Raw genomic sequence first — 17,776 nt, 5'->3', positions numbered from 1 at the left:
CTCGTGCAGGTTGGAGTGGGGCGTGAAAAACATGCAGTTCATTCAATGGATATGCATCAGCAGAACTGCAGCAGGGAACAAAGCGGCAGCTGTAAATTACGTGGATGAATTGGGTAATTTTTTATGATTGACGAGATCTTCAAAGATGAATGAACGAATGAGTTGAAGGAATAAATCCAGAAATATATTAAGATAAAGAACATATTGAAAAATGACAAAAAAAGAGGGAAAGCAAGAAGGGAGGAACAGGTAAATGAGGAGTAGCCGGCGCCTTAAACTGTGCGCCAACATCTCCTTATATCATATCAATAAAAAAAATGGAGAATCAAAGAGTGTAAATGGGAATAGCTTGAAGTTAGCAAGAGGATGCGCACAATTTTTTCAAATAATACCATTTTTCATAATGAGACACAGATGAATGAATAAATAAACCTGCCAGTCAAAGTCATCTAAACAAGTAAATTATCGAATTTAGCTTCTTTCGGCAAGAGGTCAGGTCCGGTTGTGCCTAATGCAGATTGTATAAAGCAAACCAAGCAATGCTTTGTGTCTATAATACTCAGTGTCCAAAAACGGTGTTCATTCCTTTCCAACAGGAAATTTTAGGCTCCATCGATATCACTCTGCGCACATCTCACTCACACGCGCACACACACACACACACACACACACACACACACACACACACACACACACACACACACACACACAAACACAAGCGCGCGCGCGCGAGCACACACACGTGCACGCACACACACACACGCACGCAGGCACGCACGCACAGAATATATATATATATATATATATATATATATATATATTTCTGCTTGTCTCTGTGTGTGTGTATTTTCATGGACAGGACAACACTGACGTGACGTTCTCTGTAATATATTCCAATTATAGCAGGCACCGAGCAGCTCCAATGACGCTTTCCAATGTGACGAACCGATTCTCCTTCTCTTTCACCTGACATATGTCTGTGTCCCTTATTATTTTCCTCTTCTTCACGACAATCCACACAGTTGGAAACATGCCTGCCGTTTTGAAACGCGCCACCTTTGTCCACAATGAATAGCGGAGAGCTTCTTTATTCTCGCTGGCAAATGTTCAAGAATAGCATACGCGCTTGGTTCAACCGACGCATTGCAGACTTTCACGAGGTAATGCTGGAGCCGCAGTTCATAAACGAAACTTTCTGCTGAGTCCGTTTTATGACGTCAACGTTTGTGCGCGTCATTTCGTCGCAAGCTGCGACCAAACCATTCCGAATTCCTTTATTCGGCAACAAAGTGTCCAGCGGCTCCAATGCGTTCAGCATTCTTTGAGAGCTCCCGAAGATGCCGAAGATAGCGCCTCCTAACGCAGCACTAAAGAACAGTACTGTGATACAGTACTGTTTAGAGTACTGTTTACAGTACCGTACAGTACCATAAGTACCATACGGTGTCGCCGGTGACACTGGTGCCACACGTAGTGTCGGTGGTAGCGGTGGTAGCGGTGATACGACCGTGCGGGGTGTCGCATAATGCCAATGCGGGCATTCTCGCATTGTATTCTCGTGGCAGTCAGCTGCTTCAGATGCTGTCTTTGAGACGCTGCGCCTTTGGTGGAAGAGTAAACGCTTTCATTCGAGATCTTGCTGCTCGGTGGCTGATGCGGCACGGACCACAGAACTTGTCCTTGAGCAAGTAGGGCTCAGAGCAGAGGCTGAGATTCCCGCGCACGAGTAAGGCACAGCCCTAAGGGGAGCTACAGTGTAACGCACAGTGTAACATAGTGCCGCAAATCACCACCTAACAAAGCATCCAAAATACATTCTTGGTTAGCAACCGCGGTTGGCATTTTTCTTTCTGACTCTCATTCTTACCGCATACGTACCAGCTCCCATGCCTCTCCACCTCTACCACGTGACCAGATTCCCAAACTTCATGCACATACATTTTTTTCCCTTTGACACTCCTACTGCTAACTCATTAACACAAATTAAACTATCAGAGATGAAGCAAATGTCTCGACAAGGTCTTATCTCAGCTGGGAACGTTTCGGAACGCAGTTCCTTTTCTGGCCTTGCAGCCTTACTCTGGTGAATGCAAACACCATAAAACTGCCCGTATAGCAAACAATCAGGCGCTACCTCCGGCTAGCATCTACAATTCATCCGTCGGAGGTTTCCGATTTCAAATAAACGAAGCGTCAGCGGCAAACGAGAGGCCTGTAATAATGGCGCTGCGTTTCACGCAAAAACGCGGAACGGCACAAGATGCCGATGAATCGAAAACAAAAATTCATGGCAACCACAACATCGCGACCCCACAGCAACACGACAGAGACTGGGTAGAATGGCTCCGAGGGGAGAAAGTGGCCTTTTTTTTTTACTTGTGCTCGTATTCGCGAAGGACACCTTTCTCGAGTAACCGGCGCGGACGTTACCGACATTCTATACGCTCGAAAGTCAACGAGAGATCGCGAAAAGGTCACGAGATTTATCGAATGACGTCGAGTGCTCTGTGTGCAGCACAGTGGATTGTTTTTGCCGGGGGATCGGAGGTCTGCAAATACGCGCAATCATGTTTCCTTGAGCGATATCATGGCATGCCTTTGTTGTCAGGAGTACTGGAGGTTGAGGGGAGGAGGGAGGGCGGGGGTGTATATTCTCACTCAATCCACCTGCAACCGATAGGAACGGATGCCCGAATAAGCCCCAATGCAATTCACTCTGTCGGACCGAGCCACGCTCCTCAAATTCCAGTTTAGGTTACGCGGCGGCATCTCTCCGTTGCATGCCCGGCTTGTTTGTCCCGAGCCGCTTGACCGTCTATTTACAACTGCTTTTTCTCGTCAGGGTAGCTTAATTGTTTATGCTTTTGTTTTTAAGCATGACATGCTTTTAGCTCCCTTTGTCGGCGACATTGCATTGACCTTGAGCGTAAAACCAAGAGCCGCTATCGGGGCACTCAAACGAGCACATCCAGGCAAGTTCCGTGATAGAAAAGAGATCACCCGAGCAACCAGACAAGACCACATTACATACGCTATAGTTACTTTCCAAACAAGTTAAAAAAAATATTGCTTATGAGGAATAAAGTTTGTTCACAATATCACTCAAGCTACAACTTCTGGTACGCTGAAGTTTTAATTTCCATTTCCAATAGAGATAGATGTTCAAAAGGCAGTGGGCTTTTTAACCCCAGCGGTCCGCGAGTCCGTCGGCTTGTCCGGCCCGCCACGAATGGCTGTTTGAGTGCGACAATACTTCCAATGAGGTTCTGTCTCTGGCAAGAGACCACTGCGTCCATATTGACCAGTGTACTGCATGGCGTGGTGTGGTGTAGGGGGGTGGGGTGTGCCATTGAGAACATGCGCAACGCCAATTTTAAGATTGTGGCTAGTATCATATGCAGCCAATCTGCTTTGCCTGTGGCAGCATCACGACTACATCTAGTCTCGATTACGGAAGAGCCACGATTTTTTGGTTTGCCATACTAATGGCCGGTTTTGTAACAGTTCGAAGGTGAATATGAAAGGCTCATTTTAGTGTATGGCAACTAAGCAAAACTGAGAATTTGATGCTTCCCACTTGTATTTAAGCAAAACAAACCGCGCGTGCCCACGCAAGCACGCACGCACGCACGCACGCACTTACATGCCAGTGTGAGTCTGAGGGAGTGGGAGTGAGTCGGTATAAGAAGGAGTTTGCCTACTTATAAACTTTTATGAGCAATTTTTTAATGACGAACTTCACAAATACTTCTTTTAAAGCAAGCTAGAAGAGGAGGTTTCTCGTATTCTGTCTGATTTTCGAAGAACATCGATCTTATTGGCATCCCATATGCATAAGAGGATCCTGTACCACAGTGTCTGCATGGAACCTAGCAGCCTGAAAAAAAATATCAGAACCATTCTGAAACAAAGCCGGGATGTCTCCAACCAATAGAACACTCTAATGGTGATGGAAAAGTGACAGGCATTATTTAAATAAGTAACACATCCGGATTTGAAAAACTCGACCACATGTCCATCCTAACAAACATACATTAACATTGCTTTCATTTCTAGACATATTTTTGAGTATTATCTTGCTGGTGAAGCAGCGCACTCACATGGACACAGAGAAGACTCATAAGACGACACTCGCTGCATGATGATCAATCACCAACTAGCCCAACTTTCCACATTACTGAACTATATTACTGAGTATTTTCATATTCCCTTTATATGCCGGGTGTCTCGCAGCTATAATGATTTGTGCCGCGATGGCACAATTTCAATGAGAAAAAAAATGTAAAAAAGAAAGAAAAGAAAACGCACACGTACACCGTGCATTCAGTGATCGTCACGGAACAACAGATGATCAAAATTAATTCGGACACCACCACTACGGTGTGCACAAGAAGCATATTGTGCTTTTGGCATGCAAACCGCTCAATAAATGCTTTTATTACTCTGTTTTCCCTCTTAAGCTTCTTTTTTAAACTCATCTCCCTCACCCAGTGCTCTATCTCTCACGTTTAGAGAAACACGTGAAGGACTATTATTATGCGCTCAAGCCAGACAACTCACACAATTGAACACGCGTCGTTCTAAATGCAATTGCCAGGAAACAACTTCGTTTCCTGGCACACGCGCTGAGCGTCGCACTCAGATGCGCTTCCTCTAACACGGCGCCGAGTCTTTTGCGAGCATTACACTGAAAAAAAAAAGCACGAAAGCCTCTTCTACTTGTCTCTTTTCTCAAAGCCTGGTGCACTGACCGTCGCTTGTACTCTCGCAAAGCCACGTGCACAAATGTTTGCCTTCAACGCCGTGCGCACTACAACGGCAATCCTTGTGCGCGGACATTCCCTGCAGGGCACTCAAGGCAGCCAAGAGCGTGGCGGGCGCAAGAAAATTTTAAAACGACAACGTGGCAAAGATTACAAGACGGGCGGCTTAGACACCTCCGGCATTTACCTCCCACGTGCTGCTGCTGCTGTTGCTTTCGTAAGACTAGCCTCCCATGAGTACGAGGAAGAAATGAAAACATAAGGCACCGCGGCGCAACTTAAAAGCTGGTTTTGCTTTTCGAAAAGCTAACTCGTTAATCTTTGCTTTCGTTTATAGCGATAGCGTCCGGCTACACTCCTCTATGCAAATAAAGTTCAGCTGATTACATAAATTTTCTTTTCCAATTTGCTTTCTATTTTTGACGAAATCGTCTTAAGACGGAAGGCCTTCTTAAATAGACGGTCTCGTGCAAGCTAAAGCATCCGCACGCTTGCGGCCTCAAAAATCTTCTGATAACGTGCCTTGTCAGTCAACTACGCCAAGACAGAAGGCGTGTTTGTAAGTTGTTGCTACATCTGGCAAGTTTCTTTTTAGGTTTTGAGATAAAAGGAAGGCGTGTTTTAGATAAAAGAAAAGAGAGGTATTGAAAATGACCGGGCTTCCGCTTTAACGCACGCCTGCAACTCACCACTGTCTGTTTTACCGGCTAAATTTAGCGGGCGACGTCAGTTTGCAAAACAGGAAATCATCAATGGTCTATGTTCGTAAATGGCGAAAGAATCTCCATTTAGACTTGCTTTGTCCGTCGATATCGCTGTTTATTGTGGTTATGATCTTAAGCTATAACACATGTTCAGAAATAAAATTGGCAATGTGACGAGAAGTGCAACATTACCCATTTCAGGCCCTATTTTACCGCGCGAAGCCTTCTTAGTCAACTTCAGTCACTTTGTGTCAATCAGTCTTATTTATCTAGTCTCCTCACGCCACTCTACAAGTTAAAAAGAAATCGTAATGTACCCGATGCTGCGCGGAATTCAGCTTGTGTAACACGGGTTCCTCGAAGGATCAATTCTCAGCTTTAGCACGGACTGGCGCGCCACCGCTGCAATCTCCCGACCACGTGAAAGGAGGTGTGGCCGCGAGATTGCAGCATCGTTGCGCGTTATTGCGCCATCTAGCAGGCGGGCCGGTAGATGGCCCAGGGTGTGGAGAGAAAAGCACGACAGAGGAACCCGCCTGCAGCACACGGTTCACACATTATCCAAACTAGAAGTGAGGCGTGCAGACAGGACACAAGAGTAGCGTTGGTGTTGTCCACTTCTCTACTCTTGTGTCCTGTCTGCACGCCTCACTTCTAGTTTGCATAATGAATCCTTACCAACTAGCTCAGCTTTCTGTCGTTCTACGGTTCACACATGACGCGTCTCGGTGGCGGTGGCCACTACGGTGTGTCCCTACAATCCCTGAATGCAAAACCTTTAACGTCGACAGTAACCGTAAGATGGCGTCTGCGGGAATGATTTCGAGCAACTCATCAACGATAGGTTAGTGCCGGTTAGACAGCTCCACCTACTAAACTTCTCTCTCAATTCACAGATGTGCTCGAAAAACGTTTCTTTTTCTGAAATGCGGAAAGCGCAGTAGCGGCAACAGTGCTAAACTTTCCGTACGGTACAGATGACCGAAACAAACTCTTCGTCACAGTTCGCAGAATTCGAATGTCCATGTTCAAGAAAGTGTACTGCCAAGACGTCAGATGCGCGACACCTTCATTGGCTGTGTTCTGGAACACCAGTGATAAGACTTGAGATTTTAGAAAAGGCTGGACTGAAGCCCGACGTGTCTCAATACTACACCAATTTCGTGATGGACAGTAAGTTTGCAGAGACGTTGTTGCAGTTCTGGTAAGATGCAGAGTTACAAGCTAATATTTTACTTTCAATTCTCCCGCAAATGCCACTCGGCAAGCCCTCATGAAATGTACAAATGATGTCCCTCGTCAGAGGAAAACAGAGCACACTAACAAACATACAATAGCCACGGGAACCAAACATAACAAAGTCAGGCAAAGACGCACTTATGAAAATGTCGAAAAAAAATGAATTGCTTCGACAAGTACCATGTCGTGATGGAAGTTACACTAATAATATTTGGTAGCTTTTGTATATTCCCGACTTTTCAGGAATCACTATTAAAGTGCGTGCTTTCTGGTGATCATGTTCCCATGATTTTATCTATTGTTCACACTGTTGGTTTCACCATTTCTTCGTTTTGTAGGGGGGAGAGGAGGGCTTTGCTGCTTTGTGTGGCAACATTGTTGTGTATATAACACAGCTCTTCTATTTTTTTTTACTGTATCTGGAGGATTAGCCGTAAGAACGCCGTTGTTTTGAATTCAAGGTGTGACCTCCTCAGCATGAGTCAATGACCTCATCACCAGGAGTTCATGGCTAACCTGCCAGAAGCATCGCTGAAAACGACGTCCCTTGTACTTGGCAAGTAATCCACAAAGAAATGCTTTTCTTTTGGTATGTGTGGTGACCTAATTAAGCAATAATGCAAGCCTAACAAAAATCTGGAGTGGGTGATCCTAGTGCACACCCATATTTGGACAATAATACGCTATTAGTTGCAATACGATGGCTTGCTAGTCATGCAAGGTCTTTGAGAAAAACAAGCCACACTATTACAAGCGCTCCAGAAGCAAACGACCGCTTAATTCGAAGTAATGACTCGTAACATTTCTAAGTACTGGCGAGTTCATTACCAGCCGAAGGAACAACAACAAGGAGAGAAGTCGATGATCCTTCTGTTGTCGCTTCGCAAGAAGCAGGCGCCCAACTAATGCTGAGATAACATGGACACATGACACCCGTCAATGAAACCTAGCGAGGAGCAAGAGCAATTAAACAGCACTTAAGCACTTAAACATAACAAAGAACGTCAGCATTGACCACGCGTGACCTCAACCTGTAACAGTAACACCTCTTGCTACGCCCAGAAAAAAAAAAGAGTCTAATTAGTCAAATTAGAGGCTCCAGCGTATCTCGATCGCATCCTTCACCTCAGGCGAACCCAGACTATAGCATCGCGTTTCCTGGAATGCCCAAGGGGTCAACCCTGGACAAGTCACGGGAATCCAATGACCGCAAGGTAACGGCATCGCAGCGAGGAAAGCGCAGACATAAGCAGAAGAACAATATACCGTAATCTCCACCTTACAGTCAACGTCCATTCTGTACTTAGAAGTGCTGAGGTTTGGGCCGATTGGGGCCCACACATCGAAGCGAAACGCTTTATCTGCGCAAAAAGAACGTGCAGAAACGACGCACGTGGCACTTGTAAAAGCGAGCACTGACAAGTGTCTATTCTACTCAACCAACAGTTGTATAAATCTTTCAGCGTGAGCATCTCAACACAAGACACGTGTCAAAACATAGAGACTGAAAAAGGGAGCAGAGGTGACCCAAGCGCGAATTCAAGATATGATCCAATCCACGACGCGACGCCTCTCACCTACGGTTAACAATATGATCTTTTATCGGCCTCGCGCTTGTGGTACTCGCTGTATCATTCTGTTGTGTCTGTTTGCCCACGTGTCTTATTCTGACGTGCTGATACCAATGCATCTGTGCATTTACTCGTTGAGTAGAATAAACATTTGCATTCTCGCACGCGCCCACGTGCTGCGCGTGTCCTTTACACGCGATGTTGTCGCCCAGCGGAGCGTTCAAATTCGACATTGCATAGTTCACGGGGAATCGATTTCGGCTAGATGATAAAGTTTTTCTTAGACTGGCCGTGCCTGCCACGCAGTCAACACGAGGCGAATACAGCGCGCTAAATGGAATTGAGAAAGCACTAGACATTCTGATGGGATGGCTACTGACATCCGCGAAACTTGACCTGGTGCGTGCAAGTGAACTAGCGATGATGAGATGCGTGCTTTTCTACTTTGTAGGGAAGACCTTCTTGTTCTACTTCTTTGCATCATCATCATGATCATCATCTTCTTCTTCTTCTTCGTCTTCTTCTTCTTCGTCTTCGTCTTCTTCTTCTTCTTCTTCTTCTTCTTCTTCTTCTTCTTCTTCTTCTTCTTCTTCTTCTTCTTCTTCTTCTTCTTCTTCTTCTTCTTCTTCTTCTGCTTCTTCTTCTGCTTCTTCTTCTTCAGCCTGCACACAAAATAATCTGACGATGATGGTGATGGGACTGACAGCTTCGAAGGTGTCTTATAATTACGATACTTCAAGTTCGTACGGAATTATTCAACAGTTCGTAGTTCATTTTCTTGAAACATTCCATCACGAGTGATAGTGAAAGGATAATCGAGACAATCGGGCCATGATCGATTGCCAATGAAGAGGAAAGTACATGTATATGTACAACCCACTACAACAACTACAATGAGTTATAACCCATTATATGCCATGAGAGAGAGTGAGACAAAAGAAAGGGGAAAGGCAGGGAGGTTAACTAGATGGGTAGATCGTGTTTGCTACCCTACGCTGGGGAGAGAGCGGAGGGGGAGGTAAAGTGATAGCAAAGTAGAGATAAAGAAAGAAAGGAGCATATACTTACAATCACAGTCAAATACAGTCACCGCATACCGTCGCCACGCAGCACTTGCGGCACTATAAACATCTGTTAAGGCTACAGCCACTTGTGGAATTCTGTTGCCATAAAAAAGTGCAACAGTACCCTCGTCGCCCTCCGCTTTCAGTTGTTGCTTATTTAGTTTCCGAAATGCCCAGTATGAATGAATTTCTGATGCTCTCTATGAGTGTTTAAAGTGCAAATAGATAAGATTCATGGAACATGAGCAACACAGTGCCATGATAACATCAGATTTACAGGAGTTCCCATGAAAAAGATATCTGTTAAAGCGGATCTCATGAGAGTGTACGTCGAAATACAAAACGATTGAGAGATAATAAACGAATTCAAAGAATCCAATTAATTGTTAAATCAAAATCACTAAATAAAGCAAAATCAATAATTAAGGTAATGAATTGGTTTACTTTTTGCAAATTTTAAGTGGGAATGGCTTTCTTCGACTACCGTGAGGTTTTCCTTAGACGCGATATATAAGGGAGAAAGCAAATCCCGAATGCACCCACCTTTGACCGTTTTTAAGCGCCAGCGCGTTCTTTTTTTTAGGTTTTACTTTATTGAGTACTCTGAAATGGCCTCAAACGCATGCTCCTCACCCGAGCAAAACCAGGAGATTGATGAAGATGCCATGCCGAGCAATGACGTCACCGGTGTACTGCGTAACGTGGGCCCTGAACGCGAGCGTTCGCATTCGCCGATTCGATGATCACGGCAATGATTTTCGATAGCTTCCGCACACGTGGTTTTCGTACGTTTCGTTTCCTACCTTTATGGACAAAAATAATGCCACGCGTTTGATTCGATACGGGTGGCCCGCAGTTTTCGAATAGGTTCTTTTATAATTCGGTGCAAAAAAATTTCTCCATTAAAGCATCCACTTCCTTGCGCACTTCGGATCACGCGGAAATATGCGAAACTGAGGTTGGAAACGGCACGAATCGCACGCGTACAAGCAGTTACCAACCCCATGGTTCTAGAAGAAAAAAGAAGAAAGTGTACAATAGTCAGCGTCTGTGAATAGATCTCAAACCGCGAAAATTCTTCACTAAAGCGCGGATAAGCCACGGATTGCATTCCCGAAAATACGGTACAGTCTCCTCATTGACACCTGTCATTCGAGACGGGGAATGTGGCGTCGACCTTCTTTCGACATTCGCCCAGGGCCGAAACCCTTCTGAGACAGGAGAAGGCCTTACAATGTACTCCATGACCCCGGTGTCGTAACCGCTTCGTTGAACCCCTGTGACACTCCTCAGGTAGCGACTCGGCGTGAAAAACCCTCGAGAGTCGGGATTAGATAGCTGCTCCGAAAACCCCAGCCCGGTTCAAAGCAAAAAACAAGAAGAAGCGTCGTTTAGCAGAATAAATGGGCGGTACATTCGCGCTTTCATTCAACTTGCTTCTCGATTTAGGCGGCGAGTGGGTTCTCCTCCTGAACAGCGCGAAAGAACGCGACGTGCAGAGGGGTGACGCAGGACAGCGCTCACTATGGCTATATAGTTAAGTTGAACATACCGGAACATTAGGAATATAATGGCTGGCTTCAACTTGGTGGCCCGAAAGAAACATGCAAAGGGAAATAAAGGAAATATCAAACGAAAAGAACAACATCACTGGAGCCTCAAACATCGGCCACGTCAAGTAGGAACATTTTCTTGGCAAAGGAATACTGGGCTGGCTTACGAAATAGTCTCCTGCTTTATGTTATAGTATGCGTCGATTATTTCAAGCGTACGCTAGTCCCAACACCTGCGTAAGCTGGCAATTTTATCCAAGACAAGTACACATCCACAATCGTGATTGAGCGCATTTATTTATGTGTGATGTATAATTTTTGACCCCCTTTGTGGGTCAGTCAAGGCCCTGATTAACACAATGCCCGGGCTGACCAACACAAGCACGACCACTTGATATTAACTTTTTACATAGACGACCTCTACATAGTGAGGCACAGACTGATTTCTCAACGCGGTTGAACAACACCTGCTATCGGAGCCATCATTTCAGCAATGTGACTTGTCGAAAGGTGAGCCTTTAACGGCAACCCTCGTTTAGCCACTGTTGATCACTTTTCCATAAATCTCTTCCGATTCTTTTTTGAGACATTTGTAGCCATAAGTCAAAACTTTGCTGGACACAGTTACTACAATTTACTTCTTGTCTGAAATGCAAGAAATTCAATTAAAATTAGTCAAGGGATTGTCTCATCAAACCATTTCTGCGTTTTACACGTATTTGAATAGGCGGTATTGGAGTTGGCACCGTGCAAAACTTTTTCTTAGGTAAATTTATGCTGCGACTCAACATAAAGTGGAACGCAGGTTCTAGAACAAGACACCCACACAACAAAAACCAGCAGCTTTTCATTATGGCAATGCCTTTGAACTTGTGTCATTCACTGAACAACAAAAGGTGCCGTCATATATGATATTTTTATTCGCCTGAGTTTCCACGCGGCATAAAGCCGGAATGGAGACCCGCTTCGTGCAGGTAACTGCAAAAGCGACTTGTGAAACGTTTTGTCCAAGTAACACAATTCATAGTGATGGGGTTTGTCACCTCTGAAATTTAAACCATGAAGCACACTTTCCCGAACAGTATTTTGTGCCAAAGCACACATAAAGTAGACGGCTGGTACCCGTGGCAGACACAAGCCTGTGTGTACTCAGGCAGAAAGCGTTGTGATGGTGCACTTTTTCATAGAGGTAAAGTCTTGTTAGGTCATGACGACAGCTAAAGAAATTGAAAGTTTGCCTTTCGAGTCCTCTCAGTCTTTTCAAGCCTCCCGTTTAGGAACAAAACACAGTGCAAAACTCCCGCACATTATGTGATGCAGTCCGCCTCTCAGAACTATTTTGTCCCCGATGTTACCGACCGCATTGCACTTTCGTCTTCTACTACATTATGCATGTATGCCTAACTGCAGCGGTTACGGTGTAGTTGCGCACCCAGTATAATGCGGGGGGCATCTCACGCATCCTTCCAAGCTTGCACCACATAGAGCAAAACACAGCGAGAAAAAAGAATCACAACTTCGCGCTTCCCGCCAACCCCCGAGCCCTCGGAGAAATAAATTACGGCGCCAACTGCTGCCCCCTCGTGAAGTGTCAACGCTGCGTCCTCATCTTGGTGCCGTGACCTTTCTTGAAAGAAAAGCTTTGTTCCCGGAGGCTTCCGCAGTGTCGACACTGCAGACGAAAATGGGACCTCTTTACGATGCAGCGCCCGCGTTGTGGCAGTGACACGTTTGGGCTCAGGCCCGGAGTAAGAAAAGAAGCGACAAAGTGGCGCCGGACACAGCGCAGCCGCTTAAGTATGCGCGGTGGTTCGCGGGGGCGACTGCGAGGGCACGGTGTTTGCACTGCAGCAAAAGGGGGCGCGCGGAGCGGCAGTGCTACAACTCTTGATTTCGTTCAACAGTGGTTCCTACTAGAGCAAGCGGGATAAATTTGCAGATATGTTACACTGCGAGGGCATGGTGTTTGCAACGCAGCAAGAGGGGGCGCGCGGAGTGCCAGTGCTACAACTCTTGATTTCGTTCAACAGTGGTTCCTACTAGAGCAAGCGGGATAAATTTGCAGATATGTTACACTGCGAGGGCATGGTGTTTGCAACGCAGCAAGAGGGGGCGCGCGGAGTGCCAGTGCTACAACTCTTGATTTCGTTCAACAGTGGTTCCTACTAGAGCAAGCGGGATAAATTTGCAGATATGTTACACTTCGAGGGCACGGTGTTTGCAACGCAGCAAGAGGGGCGCGCGGAGCGGCAGTGCTATACTCTTGATTTCGTTCAACAGTGGTTCCTACTAGAGCAAGCGGGATAAATTTGCAGATATGTTACACTGCGAGGGCACGGTGTTTGCAACGCAGCAAGAGGGGGCGCGCGGAGCGGCAGTGCCCCACTCTTGATTTCGTTCAAAAGTGGTTCCTACTGGAGCAAGCGGGATAAATTTGCACATATGTTACATTTACTTAGCGTGTGCAACCTATGCGAAACAAGATTAAGAGGGTATGTACATCACGGTTAATGCCGTTCCGCGTAAGTTTCACTAAGTAAGGGGAATACTTTTCTCTCATCACGCATAGGTGCCACTATGCAAGTGGCACAATATTGAAGAAGATCGCCGTGCATTCATTCATTAGAGTTGATCCGGGTCTTCAATTTCATAGACAATCAATCTAATGGTTAGTGCGTAATTGTTTATGATACGTAACGTACATTGATTATTATAAAAGGTGTAATCTGCCCAGCGAACCAAGTTGACATCAGTTAGGTTTATGGAAGAGCGGCAAATACCCTTCGAACCAAGTTTCGCAAAACTGTTAAAAAGCATCCTTCGATAACATTTGGGCCTTTGTGTTCACTTAGCATCACTTATTGGGCTGCAATGTTTAATTTTTGTGTTTTGAATCTTCAAGCACAAATCCGGAAATGACACGTGCTAAAAAGATTTCTGTAGTTATCTCGCTGCTAGTAAGCAAGTGCCATATTAATACGTTACATTAATTGATGAACGTTTGGAGTCCTGTTTCACTGGCGCGTGCTGTGAAAGCGTGTTGAAATTTTGCCTTGCTAAGTTTATTTGTTGTTGTTTCAACCGCTGTTAAAAAGCAGCGGCATCTCAGTCGGTAAACAAAGGTAAGCAGGGCTATGGCACGTGTTGGAACCCACGTGAAGCGAAACTTGAGAGAAAGGGTTAAATAAATTTTCTGTAGCTAAATGCGTTGTGAACGAATCCGTTTATTTCATCCCACGCAGTCTCATGGAATCTAATTGGATGTCCAACCTTATATATCGTCTGTTTTTTATGCGCCTTCACAGTAAACATACTCAGTTGCTCAAGGATCATCATCATCATCAGCAGCAGCAGCAGCAGCCTGGCTAAGCCCACTGCAGGACAAAGGCCTCTCCCATACTTCTCCAACTACCCCGATCATGGGACCTCCTATACGCTTAAGACTAGGGCAGCCCAAATATAAGAAATTCAGGAAGGAAGCTGTTCAATTCAGTGGTCGATTTCAATTAGGAATCTGCATGCTTCAGAGATACCCGGGCCGACAATACAGAAAAAAATAAATACCTCTGAGAAGGCTTCCCCTTAGTTTTCACAGTGTGAAGCGCGACGCCACTCCGTTCTGCACAGACTCAAACCATCGACGACCAAAACAGTGACGTCGGCCGCATCGACGACAAGGCGCCTTCTGGCGGTGATTTGACAGCACACGCCCAGTGTCCCAAGCTGCTTAGAATCACTGCGCAGCTGCTCCACCTCTATTGCTGCTCGTCCGCCCCCGCGCGGTCATTTGCATTTGCCTCCTAAACGCGGCCCGGAGCCATGCTCCGCGACGAGGAATAATCTATTTGCGCAAATGGAGCGCGACTTACGTCATTCGAGGTGCGACGTCACTCCCGTCTTGCCATCCCCGCCCTTGATAGTCGCACAGCGTACTGATAATGAGTTTGTGTTTGCGATCCGACAACAGATGAGTTTTTCGGGCACAGACAAGGGCACGAAAACATGTGAGACAGACAGACACGAGCTTCAAACTTTGGAAGATTGAGCACTGATCGCAAAGAAGCCGATCTAGACGACAAGATAGATAATTGAGTCTACCCGCAGCGGTAGCGAAGTGGCTAATAAAAAATTTTCACCGACGATTAGGATACTCCCTAATGCAACACTTAAGTGCAGCTCCACAGGTGTTTTCGTTTCCTGATATGCAGTGGCGTAGCACCAGGGGGGGGGAGGGGGGGAGGGGGGCCGTGGGCCCCGGGTGCAAGGGGCCAGTGAAGGGGGGGGGTATCATATGCGTCTGAAGACACCCCTCTTTCCACCAGCTACACCCGGGGAGGTGGGCGACAGAAGACCTATGGGCCCCGGGTGCCAGACGACCTAGCTACGCCACTGGTGATATGTTGACAGGCGCAGACAATCTGTCGCGTCACACAATCTGTCAGAAAATGTGACATTGGAAACGGAGCTAAGAGTGGAGCGACTGCCTCCCTAACCGGGAAATCGCGAGAGGCAACGCGGGGGTGACGCGTGGCCGTGTAGGCAGACCTCGGCTCATGCACCACTTTGCTTCCATATACGGTATTGGCCGACGCGCTCTATGCATGCTATCGTGGACCAGACGACGGCGTGGTATTCTGACCCCATCTCGTAGTGGTCGTCGCCACAGAGCCTCTCTTGCGCGGCACTACGCTTTTCGCCTCACCCTTTCGCCATACTCTCCCCCTCCGCCTTCCTCCACACGCTTTAACGGCAACCTCCTTCTCCGGTTTCCTCCTCGCGCTCTATTCGTTATAGCAGTCTTTCAACCCCCCCTCCCCCGCTGCGCTCCGCTGCGCTCTTTCATACGCTCGGTTACGAGGTACACCGAGGCACGCCGACATTCAACGTGGGAATGGGTGCCTAAGACCTGCGCTCTAAAATTAAGTTCTCGGGTTTTAGGCACCGAAACCACGGTTTGATTATGAGCCATGCCATGAAGGGAGATTCCAGGCTAATTTTGACCATCTAGGTTTCGGTAAAGTCTGCCCAAGGCACGGTACACAGACATCTTAACAACGGAGCTGTTCAAATTCAAGCCTTCACCTTCCGGCGTCTGGTGTCACGCAGGGGTGCAGGTTCCGGAGCTCACCACCAGTGGGCGCGCCGAGGGTAGGAGCGATAAGGATCGAGGCCCCGTCGGGTTGGGGGCGGATCAATCGAAGGGCGCTCCGGAGGAGGGGGAGGAAAAGGGTACAGGAGCAGGTGTTTTGCCGGCGCGCGCCCTTTCACCCCGTGAAATTTTCCGCTCGGCGCGAGCGGCAGCCGGAGCTCGCACGAGAACGCCAGTACCGACGTCGTGTAAATCCCGAGCTTCGATAGTGGGAAGCGCAAGCCAAACGCCGGTGGAGGCAAGCCAACCCCAACTTTAAAGAGAAGGCACCCCAAGACAAGCGCCAGCTGAGGCAGACTAACCCCTAACTTCGAGAGCAGGAGGCCGAGAAGAGACGTCGACGCAGAGAGATTCCTCCCATGGAGGTGCTGATGGAAGGTTCCTCGACCGTGAGTGCGGCCAAAGCTGCAACTGTGCGATATACTGTGGTTTGATAACAACCTCAACCTAGCTGACAAGGCTGCCCGGTGTGCCCACGAAGATACAAAGACGCGTCCAACACCTTTCGCGAGGTTGGACGCTGCCAGAGAACTTCGCCTACTTGCGCGCAAGAAGTCCCACGTTCTCTGGACATCAAGTGGCTTCAATTGCAGATTACGTAAACTAGACCCCACGCTACGGCTACAACTGCCATCTAGCCTTTCCCGCGGCGAAGCAACCTTGTTGTGTCGCTTGTGGTTGGGAGTGGCGTTCACGAACGCATACTCCTACCGTATGGGAATGGCTGAGAGCCCGATGTGCGACTCCTGTGGGTGCGAGGAGTCCATCGAGCACCTATTGTGTACCTGCCCTCGCCACGATGTCCAACGCCTCTCTCTGCGGGGAACTTTACACAGACTAGACTCGAGACCGTTCACCGAGTCAAAGATACTCGGACCGTGGCCACAACCGTCACTGGCTTGAAAAGCGATTCGTGCACTAGTGCGGTACTTGAAGTGCACGGGCTTAAGAGACCGCTTATAGTGTCATTGTGTAAGGTGTCCCTCCCACATGTACTCAGTGCTGACTCTCTCCCTTTCTTCCCCTTTATATTCCCCTTTCCCCACCCCTAGTGTAGGGTAGCAAACCGGATGCTGATCTGGTTGACCTCCCTGCCTTCCCTCCCCTTGCTTTCTCTCTCTCACGCAGCTGAAGAGCCTGTGCCATCTGGAACCGAAGCTCGAATCTAGCAAAGCGACGACAACGAGACAAAAGAATTTCATGACAATCGCGCAAATACGAGTTAGAACTTGAGAAAATGACCGCCACCTTCGCTGTTTTGACAGCTTTCGCTGCGTGGAAATGGCTTAGCTTTTTGCATTTTGCCCCCTTCGTAATGTGTTCGCCATGGGCCGGTATTTGATCCCGCGACCTCTCATGCGTAGCATCGCAACGCCCTAGCTACTAAGCAACCGCTACGGGTCTGTAGTGGCTACGACATTCTTCTGCTGTGCACGAGGTAGCGTTTTCGACTTCCAGCCTTGGTGGATGCCATTGTGACTGGAGCTAAATGTAAAAAAAGAACTGCGTGTACTTAGATTCACGCGCAAGTTGAATAACTCCAGGCATCTCAAAATGACTCCGTAGCCCTGCACTACGACATTTCTCATAGCCTCCGTGTTGTTTTGTAACGCTAAATTCCGTGAATAGTTGAACGACAATGGAGGCTACTGAAATAATGAAACGGATACCAACTGCCACTTTACTGTCTACTCAGACTTGACATAAAAAGACACACACACAAACCGCGAAAC

General features: G+C 47.2%; 1 protein-coding gene across 1 annotated transcript in view; it reads right to left on the bottom strand.

Moving 5' to 3' along the window:
- B9d2 (B9 domain-containing protein 2) overlaps positions 1–17,776 on the bottom strand; it is a 969,675-nt gene that overhangs the window by 647,983 nt on the left and 303,916 nt on the right. The gene's annotated exons all lie outside the window — the stretch shown is intronic.

This window comes from Dermacentor albipictus, chromosome 10 (genome assembly GCF_038994185.2).
Source record: "Dermacentor albipictus isolate Rhodes 1998 colony chromosome 10, USDA_Dalb.pri_finalv2, whole genome shotgun sequence".
Lineage (NCBI taxonomy): Eukaryota > Metazoa > Arthropoda > Arachnida > Ixodida > Ixodidae > Dermacentor > Dermacentor albipictus.
This window is presented reverse-complemented; position numbering and strand designations above follow the sequence as displayed.